This window comes from Rhinolophus ferrumequinum, chromosome 19, assembly GCF_004115265.2.
Source record: "Rhinolophus ferrumequinum isolate MPI-CBG mRhiFer1 chromosome 19, mRhiFer1_v1.p, whole genome shotgun sequence".
Classification (NCBI taxonomy): Eukaryota; Metazoa; Chordata; class Mammalia; order Chiroptera; family Rhinolophidae; genus Rhinolophus; species Rhinolophus ferrumequinum.
The window spans coordinates 37,455,301-37,469,363 of NC_046302.1; the positions used below are offsets into that span (position 1 = coordinate 37,455,301).

General features: G+C 42.6%; 1 protein-coding gene across 3 annotated transcripts in view; it reads left to right on the forward strand.

Moving 5' to 3' along the window:
• Positions 1–14,063, forward strand: part of SLC14A2 (solute carrier family 14 member 2) — a 413,346-nt gene that overhangs the window by 165,283 nt on the left and 234,000 nt on the right. The window lies entirely within an intron of this gene.

The following is a 14,063-nucleotide window of genomic DNA, read 5'->3' on the forward strand; positions in this document are numbered from 1 at the left end:
AATATGTGTAATGCCCCGAAGCTTAGGACAGCCACAACCATGCAGGAACTGGCAGGAAGCTGAGGCTGAGGCTGATGGTTGAGGAAGGGAGAGTAGGGTAAATTAGTGCTGAGTAGCCAGCTGAGCCTATACCAGCCAGGACTCTGTGTCAACAAAATAATTTGGTGCATTTCCTTATAAGTGCAATAGGAAACCCCTGTAGGGTTTTAAATACAGGAGAGACCTAGTCTACCTTATATTTTTCAAAGATCTCACTGGTTACTTAATAGAGGAATAATTATGTGGTGGCAAGATTTTTAACAGAGATACTTATAGGGAGGTCGTTGCAGTGGCCCAAGAGAGATGATGGCATAGGATGATGGCAGTAGACGTAACGGTAGAAGATTTAGGAAACAGACTCCCTCAGACTACTGGTGATGGATTAGTTGTGATGGGTGAGGGAGAAGGAAGTGTCAGTAATGATCCCCAGGTTATAGTTTCAAGACTAGTGAATTGATTCTGGACCTGTCTGGCTGCAGAGCCTGTCATCGTAACTGCCATGACATCCCCAGATGGCTAGAGACAGAGAATAGGCTTTGCAGGTGAATATTTGGATCAAGAGTTGCTTTATAAAATCTGCCCACACTTCCCTACCTGCCAAGGAGCCAAATTCCCCTCTCGTCACAGAAGTGATTCTGTAGGCCCTCAACACCTATGACAAAGACTTACAGCCCCTTTGGAGGTCTTAGCAGAGACCCAGGAGCTGGCAAAGGAACCCCCATCAAAACCCAAGAACCAGGAATCACATTTCAGCCCTCCCTTCCTTTCCTCCCGCAAAAATGTTTCTCTTTGTAATTGTCTATAAAAGATTATTGTCTGTATTTTATTTAATTATTCCGTATGAAGTAATTATGAGAGAATAATCAGCCAGTTCGCCGATAATAGACGTTTCATAAAAGAACACAAAAGACGCTAATAAAGGCAGAGCCAGCCCTCACTGCTGTCATTATTAGTTTCTCTGCATCTTTAATTTTCATACATTTTTATTGTTTGCCTGAAATTAATTGTCCATTTCTTTCTCCAATCAGGTTTATTGCAAGTGGGCTACTTCTAGATAGCTTTACCAATGGTGTGTTTATCTGATGAATGTCCCAATCGACCTTGTCAGTATTGCAATATCTATCTAGGAGGCTAGAAGGAAAAGAATCACAGAATCAATATGTCTTGGTAGGCTAAAGGACCTTCCAAGAATTTAGCCACTCCCCACCCCCTCGCCCCACCCAACATCCTCGTTTGACAAACCAAGAAACTGAATCGTTGAGAGGAATTTGCACAGCTTGTTGGTGGCAGTGCTGCGACCAGAACCTGACTCTCTTGGATGAATCTCGAATGGGGAAGAGCTATATAACAGGAGCTAACTGACCTCACGTGAAACGTAACTTTCTACCCTAGGTGAGAAATATTTCAGAGGACGGTGCCTGGGGCTTCATCGTGTCCCTGCACACTAGTAGGAAGGGTCTTCCTTCTACTCCACTTCCTAAAAAATTTTTATTATGAGAAAGACATTTCAGTATCACCTAACAGGATGTATGCAGACTAATCCGCTAGAGGTGCCATGATGAAACACCACAGAGGAGGTGGACTAAACAACAGACATTTATTTTCTCACAGTTCTGCAGGTTGGAAGTCCAAGAGCAGGTGCAGGGAGGTTTGCTCTCTGTGAGGCCTCTCTCCTTGGCTTACAGACAGGTACCTTCTCACTGTGTCCTCACATGGCCTTTCCTCTGTGTGTGCCTGGGGCGGGGGCAGATCGCTGATGTTTCTTCTTCTTCTTGTAAGCACACCGGTCCTATCGGTTTAGCATCCTACTCTTATGACCTTATTTAACCTTGATTACCTCCTTAAAGGCCCCTGTCTCCAAATACAGTCATTGGGGGTTAGGGCTTCAACATACAAAAGGGAGGAGGGCGGTAGGGGAACACAATTCAGTCCATAACACAGGATAATAATTACCACAGAATCTCATCTTTTTGTTGTTTTCCTTTTAAGCTTGTAATGGTAATAATTGTTTGGAGGCAACAATAGCACTCTGTAGCTGTGGGCCACGGACATAGTGGTGTTTCTCAGACCCTTGAGATGGGTCGCCCTGGAGCCCTCTGCATTCCTGTTCACTGCTCCTCCTGTGAGCTGGCTGTAGGGCCCGTGCAGTGGATGCAGACTGGGCACAGAAACGGGCAGGAGCCAACTGGATATGCCACGGCCTAGTTCACAGCCTCAGCCTTACTCACCCTACACTCTGGGTAGGGGCCATGTTTTATCTATTCTCCTCTGTGTCTCCAGTGTCAGAAACAGATTCTGGCACAGACTAACTACTCAGTCAGAGATGAATGAATGAATGAATAAATGAATGAATGAATGATTCTTATGAGTCAGATTTCATCACCAGACTCCTCTGCATAAAATGCTGCAGTGGCTCCCAGCACCTGGAAGGTGAAGGCCATTGAGGACTTCCAAGGCTGTACATAGGTCACCCCGCCAGCCTCAGCACTTCCCACTTTGGCACTGGCCCTTTTCTCCTGATGTCTTCATCCAGGCTAAGCTTCCTGCAGTTTTCACGTTCTTCCAAACATCTATGGCTTTGCTCATTTTGCTCCTGCTGCCTGGAAGGATCCCTCCTTCCGGCTGAGCTTACCCTCAGGACTCCTTCACCTCCTCTCAGTTCAAGAGGTTCTCTCCTTTTCTGGGCTTCTACCTGGACTCTTACTCCGGGGTTCCATGTGTCCTGTAACTTGTCTGTCTACCTCCTTAGGTCTGAGGTAAATCCTTCATCTGTGTCTTCTTACTGTCTAGCACAGTGCTCAGTCCCCAGGGATTGATTAGCCTAATGAATTATGATATTAGTGTTTGTATTATGTGACAAGAAGACTAGGTTTCTATTTCCTTAATCAAAAGCCAGTGCTGTACACACTTACATAAGAAAGATTATCGTCTTGGGACTGCAGAGAATTTGGCTGATTGCTGACTTTCCTCCTTTTCTTCCTTCTTCCCATCAGTGGGGAGGTGTCCCCCTTATGTTGCTTCACACCTACTGGAATGGGAAGCTTGATGGACATGTAACACAGTAATTCCCAAATCTGTCAGAATCTCCTGGGAAGCATGATTACATATCCCCAGGCCACACTCCCCATTTCTAGTGAATCAGTCTCTCCAGGGAAGATCCCATGTGTTTCAGGTGTAACCACTGGAATCATGGAAGTAAAACTGAAATTGGGGTTTCTAACTGGTCTGGCCACTGATGAGCTTTCTCCTTGGTGAGGTCATTCAACTTTTTAGATTTTAACCTTGTCTTCTATACGTGGAAAGGGTGCAAAGGGACTAGTGTTTGTCAATCTTGTTTTCTTAGCAATGCAACAAAATCTTGCGTGATACATACAATAGAAAAAAGCAGGTGGTAATGGTAAAGATGGAGAGGACTTCCCACTCAGCCTCTTTCTCAGTTCCATGAGCATTGTCCTGAGAAATCCCCAGAGCACTTCCATGTGGGATTCCCAGGACTCTTGAGTATGTAATTTGATAAATCCTGGACCAGAAAATCTATGTCTCTGCCAACAATAACATTTAGGGATTCCATGGTAACAATATGCTTACCTGGAGATGGGCCCTCATGCCACTTTCTTGACAGCCTGGGAAGTTACAGAACATCCCCCAGTGCAGGAGAGCCGTTGAGAACATGCAGGGAACAGCTCCAAGCAAAAAGGCAGAACACCTGGGGCCAGCTCTGGAGTTCTGAGATGCAAAAGGTGCTGGGAAAAGAACATGGGTGAGCAGAACACATCAGTGAGGTCTAAAGCCAGGAGACGTGCATGTAGCAAAGGGTTGAAATAGAAGAAGAATCCAGGGCATCCAAGAAGAATGCTCATAAATTCAGTAAGAAATCGAGTTGTGCTTATCGCTGAAACAGAGGTCCGTTATCAGGATTTGTCTCATCTAATTCTCCTAGATGAAGGTACATATAACCCTACTAACTCCTTAGGACTCTATGGTTCTGTTTCAGAACAGTATCCTATACAGAGAAATAAAATGTAATGACCAAAGCCAGTTAAAAAAATGTAATCTATATGGGCATCTTTGAGGTCCAAATTGTAACACATAGCCAGCGATGCTTCTCTGAAATCCCCTTTTCCTCGCCTCTCCAGTTCTTTTCCATCTCCATTGTTACGATCTTTTCATTTTGGAAGTTCCTCATTTTCCACTGTATTTTCCTGACTCCACCCAACAGCCAGATGAAAACCTCCTTGTCTGGCAAGGATCCTGACCAGTTTTCAAACATGTGTGTCTTCACCGCCTGGCTCCATGTTCAGTCTCGTTCCTGAATTTCTCTCCTTTCAGTTGAATCCACTCCATAATTTTAACTCCACTGCTCATTTAAAACAAGTGCTTTCAAATGGTGCCCCAGCACAGACTTCTTTCTTGATGCTGAGCTTTGCTGTTGGACTCTGCTTGGTTTGGACATGCCCCTTCTTCTCAACCCCCTTCCCCCGTCTCCTATTCTGACACTGAGCAGACCAATCCAGGCCCTTGGAGAAAACTCCTGATAGATGAGGCTTAAGAGGGGCAGACCCTACAGAACCAAGTACCAGTTTTTCTTCCCTCTCACTCCAAAGACTCTTCTCATTGCAAGGAGTTGCTATGAGACAGTGTATATGAGAGCCAAAGGTACTGTTTCCACAGTACCTCAACCACTGGTTGCAAAGTAAAACATTTGCCCCCACCTAACACACAGCAATACTTGCCTGATCTTAACTTTTCAAATTCTGCCTTCTGTAGCTGATGCAAGACATAGACCTGGCCCCTTCTCCTGTCTCAGCCAACATATCACCCACATCGGGTGGCCTTCAAAAGGGCAACTGCAAGCTCTAATACATGGGCCTGCTTGGAGGAAATCAGCCACAGTAACAAATCTTGCCATTTCAGCTCACATAATAAGCAACTGCAATTACGAACCTCCCCACGTCGCTTGCTTAATTATTACCTAGGTCAGGTTGAAATACGTTTGGTGGAAATTGAGCTGCCTTTCTTTGAGCTGAGGCACAAAGGCTTTACTCTTCCCTGTTAATATCATTGCTAGGGAAATCAAGCTGGCATGTGTTTTCAGTAACCACCACTGAGACCGTTTTCCTCTCTCTGGGGTAATTCTGGGAAAGAAAAGCATTCAAAATATTATATTTGCCATCCCCTAGCACATTCGTGTCATGTAGCACCTACAATTAATGAGTGGTACTTGTGAGGATGTGAGTCATTACAGCAAAGCATTTAATTCCATTCTTCTCCAACGCACTGATTTAATCCGCCCGGAGTTAAACCAGAGCTGTAATGCACCTTCCCTGAACAGAGCTCCATGACATAACATGGTGTGTCCGAATGACAGCAATTCTGCATGTGTACATAGCGGCTTCCAGGCTAGGATCTCCAAGAGTTGCTTTACACGTGGTAATTGATGGCACCTCTAAGCGTTACATTAAACATTTAATTGAACAGTTAAATGTGGATTAATGAGGCCATTAATTAATACAGCGGGGAAGTCTGTAATTCTTATCTGCGGACCACAGAGAGGATTTCCCCACACCATGTATTTGAAACTCCAACATGAAAATTCAAAATTGTGAAGCTGTTGAAAGTGGTGGCGGGAAAGAGTTCAATGGGAGTAGAAACAGCGTAAGGCTGGCAGGAAAAAGACCCAGACTTTGGAGACGTGAGTTCAAGACCAGGCTCTACTGCTAATGAGCTGTATGACTTTGTATAAGTCACTTTACCTCTCTGGGACTTGGTTTCCTTGCTGAAAAATAAAGGATGTACAACCTTATCCCCAAAGTTTATTTAACCAATCCTCTGAGTCTGTGAATTTAACCAAATGGACTCTGAGTGTGACCCAGTTGCTCAGCTATTGACGTATGTATTGACTTCTGCTCATCAAACATTTGGACCAGAGTTCCAGCGCCTCCAGTAACAGCCCACCAAGGGCAGGTAGAGGAGCACTGAACTTGAATGCACGCGTCCTACTTTCCATTCTGCTGCTAGAGATACAATTCTGGAAGTCAACAAACACATCCAGTTCTCCATTCCTCATTCTTAAAATGTAGAGATAAGGATCTATTGTAAGGCGTTGTTATGAGATAGTGTGTATGAGAGCCAAAAAGTATGATGGATACATGAGCAACTATTTTCCTTTTTGTTATCGTCACCCAGGGCCACGGATAGCTGGTTCTGGGAGTCATGTCAGGGCTTACGGGCACTCCTTCATCTCTTCACTTCCCTTTCCTTCTTCTTCCCCTACCTTGATGTTCATTCTTGAGTTCCTTTTTTTCTAAATAGAGAGCAAACTATTTATTATCAAGCTTTTTGGTACCCATAATTCTTCACTCAACAAGCCCTTTTATGATTGTGGTCGTGAGAATGAACTAGAAAAGAAAATCCTAAAGTTCCATGTGGCAGCATTGCCTCTTCTAAAGTGAACCCACCTCACTGCGCTTGAAGGCACAATTTCCTCCCATCCATCCACCCCTTTTCCAGAGGAGTGTTTTTAGGATTCTTCTTAGATTCACGTGAAGAAACACAAGAATTATGGAAAGATTGTGCTTCCGCGCTCCCCAGATCTGCTTGAGCGGTACATTCTAGAGAGGTTACTTAACTTTAAGTGAACTTCATAAACTTCCATGGTCAGGTCATCCGAGATGGTCTCTGTATGAATCTGTGAAGCATCTAATCAAAAGATTAAATTACATTCAAGAGCATTTTCTTACTAAATATGCATTATTGCACTACCTCATAGAACATATATGAATTCTCTTAACCAAAATGTTTTTACTATATTAAATAACTTATTAACTTATTCAAAAAGTATTTGTTGGCTACTTACTATATGCCAGGTAATATGGTGAAGAATATACTTCTATATATGAATATATTTCTCTCTATATATTATATATGCATTTGATCCTTAGTCACAAATTCTGTACTTGTTAATTCACCTGCTCGCTAAAATGCATTCGTAACCCCCAAATCAATACTCACATTGTTTTCACAGTCATTCAAGAACATGTTCAGGTTGCGGTCCCCGACTCGTACACTCCCAAGCTGAAATGGAAGTGATCTTCTTCTGCCTTCTAATTTCAGCTCACACTGCAGACAAGTGCCCTTTATTGCAATCTATTTAGTGCCACATAGTTTCTACATTTTTGTGCTTTTTGTTGATGATTTTGCTGTTTAAAATGCCCTCCAAAAAATGGCTAAGTGCATTCTAGTGTTCCTAAGTACAGGACAGCTGCGATGTGCCTTACAGAAAAAAATGTATCTGTTAGCTTCGTGCAGGCATGCGTTAGTGTTATTGACTATGAATTCAATGTTAACGAAATAACAACATATATATTATATATGAGTTATCATTAAACAGAAACACACATAAAACAAGATGATGGGTTGATTGGTTGACAAAAAATGTTGTGACCAGAGGCTCTCAGGAACCTAATGCTGTATTTCCTCTAAGAGCAATGACTCGGTATTCACTAATTCAGTGTTTGCAGCAACTTTATAGAACATAACTCCTGCAAATAACGAGAACTGACTGTATATACATGGGTGTCTAATTGAGTTAAGTATTAGACGTGGACTATAGAGGAGTATAATTAGCAAATTTATCCAGTACTTTTCTGTTTTGCCTGTTGATCTCACCAGAAGTTGCTAATTTAAATGAGCACTTCCGCTTTTATTAGGATAAATGGAAACTAGTCAGCTCAGCCTCAGGAAACAAAGGAGTCAGCCTTCAAAACCAAATTTCACTGTGTTAAAAGCTTTAATCAAGGAAAATGTACAACAGAAGCCGAGTGAAGGGGTGCTCGTGGTCCACCTTTATGAGCATAAACCAAGTTTGAGTCTTCCCAATGGCACACAGATTCAATTCCCCACACCTACAACACAAACTATGCCATCTCTATTCTCTCATAGATGATCCATGCACTCCATGGCAAACATTTACTCAGGGGTGTAGTAGGTCTCAGGTAACACAGATGACAAGTAGTCCCGTAAAGGTTATCACAGTGATGGACTGATAGGGAAATATGGGAGAACTCAGCCTGGGTGAAGGGTGGAGGTCAGTAAAGGCTGCCCAGAGAATAACATGCTCTGAGAGATGAGGACCAGTTAGCATGGTGGCCAGGGTGGAATCCCCTGGAGCAAGGGTCCACAGCTCTTACTCTGTGCAAGGCCCTAGAACAGGCCTGCTGGTAACACAAAGATAATTGAGTCTGCATCCTCAAAGGCCAGTTTCTCAAGAGAGCTTTCTCGGAGACACCTCCCCGCTATGCACACGTACACTCCCAGCCAAGACCAAGTCTGGGTCCTCCCACAGGACTCTTTTCTCCTGCATCCTGGCACTTATTTAACTAGCATCTGTATCCCCAAATAGAGGGCATACCCCTAAAAGCAGGGGCCAGGTATTTTTGTTGTTGTTGTTCATTATTGTATCTCCCACTGCCTTAAGCCTCTCCTGGCACCAACAGCTGAACAACTGAATGAAGGTTGCAGAGTGAAGCCAAGGTCTCATCCCTAGGGTGACAGCTTTCTTAGAAGATTTGGCGAGGTCACAATATGGGTGGGGGGGTTCTTTCTATATGGAACAATGTGTTATCCTGGAAAATAAGTGTACACTCTGTAGGCATTTTTATTCATCATGCTCTAGGCTTTGTGTTGCTTAACTATTTGACCTAGTAATGAGTAAATTAGCAGTAACCAGAACTGAAAAGAGAGAAAACGGAAAGTTTTGGGCCCTCTACCTTATACTTCTAAATGCAACCTTTGGTGCCAGCAGCTTGGCCAATGTTCTCAGCTCAAATTGGAGACTGCCCACGTGGGCAGGGTTCGGGTGCCTTCTTTTATAATCTCTTACTTCCAGATTTGAGTTTGAGGATCAGGTCGGAATCCCATCCCCAGAGGAAGTATTTGCTTCTCCTTAGTCCCCTTACATTTCCTCGCCAAGAAGACCTCTTCTCTCTGGGTATGAGAAGTAAGATAAAGGACCCTCAGGTGGTACCGAAGTCATAGTATGCATCCCATGTGATGATCAAGATAAATATGGCCAGGGTGGCTAACCCTGAGATGTCAGAAGAATGCGCTAAGTCTTCGTAGCCAGGAGGCCTTGCCCTTCTCTTCTTTCTCACCTCTTTATTGTAGGATTCTTAAACTCAAATGCTCATGTGGTCAGGCAGGTAATGTAGGTGGAGCTGGCCAGGTAGAAGCATGGCAAACACTGTAGCTACTACTCAACGCCATGTAAGAATTTGGAATCAGTGTTGCCAACTCTTCTGATTTTTTTTCAAAAGAAAGCAGAAATCTGGCATTCTACTCTCAGTCTGTCACATTTTTGTTGCTGTTGTTGTTTTTCTGAAATGCCTTTTGTCAATCATTAGGGAGCAGATAAAGATAAATAGAATCGTGTGCCCATGTAAAAGAGCTTAAAGCCCAGGAGAGAGCTAAAGCTCATGCATAAAACGATCGTTATACACAGTAGCTTACATTATCTACAGAGAAAAAGTGTGAGAAGTTTTATTAGGCAATTTTGTTGATGAGAATCCCTACCCTTTAGCAACAAGAAACTCAACTGTTTCTGCCACCCCAGAAAAGCAAGCCTTTTCTGCCAACAGGGCCTCTTTGATGAGCTCCTAGTGTTATAGACCTGCTCGTAGAATTGTGTTGCAATATGGGAAGAAGGGAAATGAAGGTGGTTGTATCAAATCCGTGACTGAGTTAAATATGTTCCAACAACAGTACTGTGCTAGCGTTCTTTGGCTCCCTTTCCTTTTCCTTTTTCCTCAACTGGTCCCAAGTCCCTGAATTCCAGGAAGGCTTTCTTTCCTCTCCTTGCTTGAGAAAGAGCAATCAGAATTTTAAGATAATAGCAACATTTTAGATTCAAAATTCCAGTGCCTTTACAAAACATGGCTGCTTTTCCCAACAATGTCATTCGGCAAGTTGATCAAAGATTCACTGTTTCTGCCAATGCTCAGCCATAGCAGTTAATACGTGGGGTTCTAGAGCAACAGCTCAGGACCCCAGATCCACTCACTCCTCATATTAGCTGTGTGACTTTGGACAAGATGCTTAACTCGGTCCTAAGCCACTGTTTTCTCATTTGCAAATAAGGTAATAATAGTGTCTACATCTGAGGTGTTTTGTGAGGATCAAATGAGATCGTACATGTAACTTTACATGAGTGAAAAACCCTACGGGTAATCTGACAGAATACGGTAAGAAAGGAGATCATGGGTAGGTCTATATGTGAAGCCCAGAGATCTGTGCTTGGCACAAAGAAGAGTTCAATTAAAGAAAGTCAATATCATTATCAAGTAGGGGCATGAATACTTCCTTGCTGTCAAGTATTGTGAGAAGAAGGATACATCTGCATAATTTCCAGTTCACTGCAAATGAAGCAAATCACTGTAGGCAAACCCACATTTAGTATTATGTGGGTAGGAGACAAGCTTTGGCCTGGCCAACAGAAGAAGGTGCCGCTTAGGCCAGCGGTTTTGGGCCAGTGCAGCATTACAGGACCGAGCTGCAATACAATACATGGCGTCCAACCCCACACCACACTATTTGGTTATCAGTTGGAAACTGGCCCTAGTTAAATAATAAACAACGACAGACTCAGAATTTTTCAAGATTTTTAGAATTGTAGAATAATGACTGGGGACAAAAGAGTCTCCTAAAGGAAACCAACAATTTAAGAGGAAGGAAATTCCTTCCTCTCTCTCATCACTCTCTTCTCTCTTCCTACCTGTCTATCCATGTATCCATGGGCAATGAATCGGAACATTTGGACATGTATGCAATTCACTTCTTCAGAGGAAAGTTCATCCTCTGCAAAATTATGTTATTGCATCAATTCTTCAAGGATACAATGGGCCTTTCCATATGCCAGGCACTATTCTAGGCACTGAAGATACAATAATTGGAAAATACAGTCCATATCCTCAAAGATCTCATATTCTTGGAGATGAGATGATCTTTGTAAAGCCCCAGCCTTCTCTTCTCTCCTTCTGGTGTTCCTCCCATCCTACGTGCCCAGCGTGTTCACCTGCTCTCAGCAAAGAGTCTCATCAACTTCTTTGCACAAAAGTATGCATGACTACATTGCACTAAAGTCTACATGTTCCACCTCTTCAAATCACAAGGATGTCTGCTTTTTTTTTTATAAGAAGATGATATGTCTTAAACCCGAAAGTTTATCTCAAATGATAGAATTATCAGCATTCTTGCAAAGGCAGGTAGAGTGAATTTTTATATACTGGGTGTACACTTGCTGACTCTGAGGTGAGCCAGCTATTTGGCTACCAGATATGTCTTGGTCAGGATCCTCCTTGGTCTGTTGTGTAGGCTTAGGGAAGCCCCATATCTTGTAGATACCCATTTTCACAGACTAGTGGATGAACTGAAGCTTTGGCTCAGAATTGAGGCCCAGGGACACAGGGTGTGTTTCTATCATTATTGTGTCCAATTTTATATAACCGAGTGCTTCTGGCGTTGCCCCAACAAATGTGTAGCTTCTTGCACTTTTTGGAATTCCCTGATATGTGTGCATACTCTAAGATTTGATCACGTACTGAATTTGCCCATCAAAGCTCTCTAACTGCAGCACCTCCAGAGTAGATGGCAGTAAGTCAAATATCCGTCTTAATTTGAACTAGACCATTAACATATTAGACTTTTCTGCCATTCTAGATAACTTCAGAGCAAATGGCTCTCACATTCCAAAGTGGCAAAGAATCACCACTTCAAAGGGTTCAACTCTTCCCCAATTTTTATTTAGAAAACTGATAATGGTTGAAATAAGCCACAGGGGGTCAAAGAGCCAGGTGGCTAAGGGAGCTTATACTTAGATGAGAAAAGCTTTTGCTGCCTGCTGGTTTAATAGGCTGCCCTTATTTCTAACAGGGCTTGAGTGGAGCTGAAATCGAGGCCGAGAGACCATATCAGAGCAATCTTAACATTGAACCACCTGACATTGGGTCTGTGGGGGATATTTCATCATTGTCTGCTTGACCTTTGGCCCCTTAGACTTACAGCCCATCATTTCTGGGAAGTAGCAACTAAAATAGCCATTTGTTCCCCATCGAATGTACCTGTCCTGATGTGCTGTCAACAGCTGTTTGCATTGCTAACTGTGCCAAGGGAGAACAATTGATGCTGGCAAACTTGAATTTCTAACCACCTCTTTTATTTTCGTCACTCCTGGTGCTAATGATGACCTATATTCTCTACCATAATGATTATCTTAAAAGTCTTTTTTGGCTTTGAAGAGAGCGTTTGAGTCCTAAGTGCCTTGTATTGTGAAAGAATATAATATGGAAAGGTCTATTATCTTAGAATTCATTTGCCCATTCTTTTCTTTTTTCTTTCCCTTTTTTTTTTTTTTGCATACACAGCAAGGATAACTACACCTCAGATTTATGAGCATTGTGAACAGGTTGCCATAGCAACCACTCTGGCTGCTCTACACCAAATAACCTTGTCATGTGAGCGTTTATCACAGGAACATCAAGGACTGGATTGCACTGTACGCTCTTTGGCTAAACAGCAGGATTTTTCTGAATAATAATTGGTCGTGGCCTTTTATTCCACCAGTCAGAGTTAATCATCCTCGGAATCTGAAATTAACCATAATGCATTCAGGGCACAGAGTACAGCCATTCAAAAATTCTTCTTTAGAGGCAGAAAACTTTCCAATGATCTTTGCTCTTTGTTGTATATAGCCATTGTTGTTATAGTTGTTGTCATTATTACTATTGGGAAGGCGTAAGGAGAGAAGGAAGAGAATTTGGGAATGACAGATAGAACTCATTATCATGATGTAAGTAAAATGGGCGTTTAACTAGCCTATTATTTATGAGAAGTAAAAGATATTTTAAATTGTCATCAGAACCAGTAGTTTTTTTGGGTTTTTTTTCCCCTCTCAAACTACCTTTACAGGACATTTCATCATTTGAATGGATTTTACTAGGTGAAATTATTTTCCATAGATTTATATTTTACTACACACCCAGAAATTTCAGTGTGCCTCTGATGTATCATATTAGGAGGGGAAAATGAATGGGGTGTAAAGGATCAGTGAGCTGTCTCCGTGCCTACACAGCATGCCATGTGTACGCACACACACAGGCGCTTGTGTGCATGTACACGAACCCACGAGGTGGACCCCAGAAAGAAAATAATTACACCACAGGGATATAGCTGGCTCTCTGTCACAGGCAATTATATTAGAGCTGGGGGTGGGGCGGGTTAAAAAAATGTCGGGATTGTGATTATTCATCAACAGAGAGGTTTTCTGGTCCATGAAGGGCTGTCACTTAAACTCCTACTAGGGAAGGGCCCAAACTTCCGCAAATTCACCAAATTGTAGTTTTCTTGGGTTCTTTACCACTCCTGTTTTCTGTGACTCTCTTTCCTACCCCTTCTCTTTGCACTTCCCTAGTGCCAGAGCCTTATTTCTTACAGGTCTTCTCCCATCATTACTGTTGATAATAATCTTCACACCTTAAGTGTAGCCTCGCACAACGATACTTATATTTAAAAAACTGAACATTGAATCTCAAAGAGAAGGATTTAGAAATATGTAAAGAATGGTTGTTTTTTAAAGATGGATTGAAGGAGGCAAGGACATTTTTTTTAATTCCCCTTGGATTATGCTTCCTGGGTAGCCCCCTACTCCACCACCTTCTATGACTCTTTTATGAGAAAGACCTGCAGTTGGTCCAATCAAATAAAGTTAAATGATTGAATGTGGACATTAAAAGTAGCTTAGTGGGCAGTTTTTAAACGAAGCTATTCAGGGAAATGGCATTGTCCATCCCAAGTCACATCCCTGCTCTTGGCTTTTTTGCAGTTCTCCCTTGGAAATAAATGTATACATGGGGCAGGCAGTAAGCTGAGCTTTGGAGAAACAAGAACATACAGCCATAGTGGGAACACAGGCATTCATTTATTCATCAACTATATATTAAGTTCTTTGTAAATGCCAAGGACACTGCTAGTTG